Genomic DNA, 1,550 nt, shown 5'->3' with positions numbered 1-1,550 from the left:
CCCCCCCTGTCCCGGCGCCCGGCGCCCGGCGCCCGGCGCCCGACGCCATCCCCGCGGCCGGGGGGCACACGGGGAGGAGGCTCGAACGTTTTCCAGCCCGCGCGCCCCCCAGGTGGCCTGGGTGGGAGAGCCCGTGTCTGTCTGTCTGTCAGGAACTCGGGTACATATGGGTCCAGGAGCGGGGAGGGGGGGGGGGGGCCAGCCTGGGTAGCCGCCAGACGCTCTGGGAGGAGGGGGCCGGGCGTGCGCGCGCGATCCGGCGGCGCATCTGGCCAGTTTGTGCCCCCCTTCGCGGGGCGGCAGCAGTGTGGGCCGTCTCTCGCCCGTGCGTTCTGGGGGGGGGGGCGGGGGGGGCGGGAGGGGGGCCTGCGCAGCGTGTGCATTGAGACGTAAAGGGCTTGCCCCGGTCCCAGGTGCGCACTAATAGGGTGTCTGATGGGGCCGGGTTGCCGCCCGCGGCCGGTGAGAATGGCCCTCCCCAGCGCGCGGCGGTCGGGCCCCGGGAGGTGATGGCGAAATGGCGATGGCCCCCCTCCTGGGCGGGGGAACCAACTCCCTCGTGCGTGCGTGCGTGCGTGCGTGTGCGTGCGTGCGTGCGTGTGCGTGTGCGTGCGTGCGTGCGTGCGTGCGTGCGTGTGTAGTATGCGTGCATCGGTGAAAGGGCGGTCAGAGACCCCGGCGCCCTGGGCACGGCCGGAGCGGGGGGGCATCGGGTGCCCCCCGCTGGTTCCCCTGTTGCCGGCGGGCGGGCGAGGCCCGTGCAGCGCGCGCGTCGCTCAGGAGCGTGCTCGCGCCGACCCGCTGCCGTTTGGGAGAGAGTGCGGGGCGGCGCATTCCTCCTGATCGCCTGGAGCGCGGGGTGGGGGGGGGGGGAGGGAATGCCTGGAGCCTCCGCCCCAGATGGATGGGGGTTGCGTGGCCCTGGTGGCCGGGGGGGGGGAATGGGAGCCTGCGGGGCTGGCGCGTTGCTTCGCCCTCTCGGGCTCGGGCGGTGTGTGCGTGTGTTCGTGCGCCAGCGGCAAGCGGTTCGCTTGATGGCCGTCGGGGTGTGTCGCTTGTTTCGGCTGCCGGCCGTCAAACAGCGAGCCGCTGGTATTACATAATCTGCCGGCGGGGCGAGCGCGCGCGCACCGGCCTGCTCAGGTGTGTGTTCTTCTTTGGTCCCACGGGTTGAAAGGGGCGGCGGGGAGAGCGGGCGATCTGGAGCGCCAGGGGGGGGGGGCGGGTCAGTGGGCGGCGAGGACGCATGTTGTGCCGGCCCGCCGCTCCCCGCCCGTCCTCCGGGGGCAGGAGGACGCGAGCGGGTCGGCCCGGGCGCGAACTCTCCTCCGGGAGGGTGTGCGGCTCGGTCCGGTGTGCCCCGCCGCCGCCACCAGCACCCTCAGCGGCGGCGGCGGCGGCGGCGGGGGCGGCGGCGGCGGCGGTGGCCAGGCCAATGAATGGTATTTGGGGACCTGGGGCCCCAGTTTGCCCGCCCGCCCGCCCTTCTGTCCGTGGAGCATGCTCGGCTGCGGTGCGTTCCCTGCTGGCCGGGGAAGGGCGGCCGCCCC

The sequence above is a fragment of the Fonticula alba genome (assembly GCF_000388065.1).
Source record: "Fonticula alba strain ATCC 38817 unplaced genomic scaffold supercont2.6, whole genome shotgun sequence".
NCBI lineage: Eukaryota > Rotosphaerida > Fonticulaceae > Fonticula > Fonticula alba.
The sequence above is the reverse complement of the archived record's forward strand: the minus strand, read 5'-3'. Positions refer to the sequence as shown.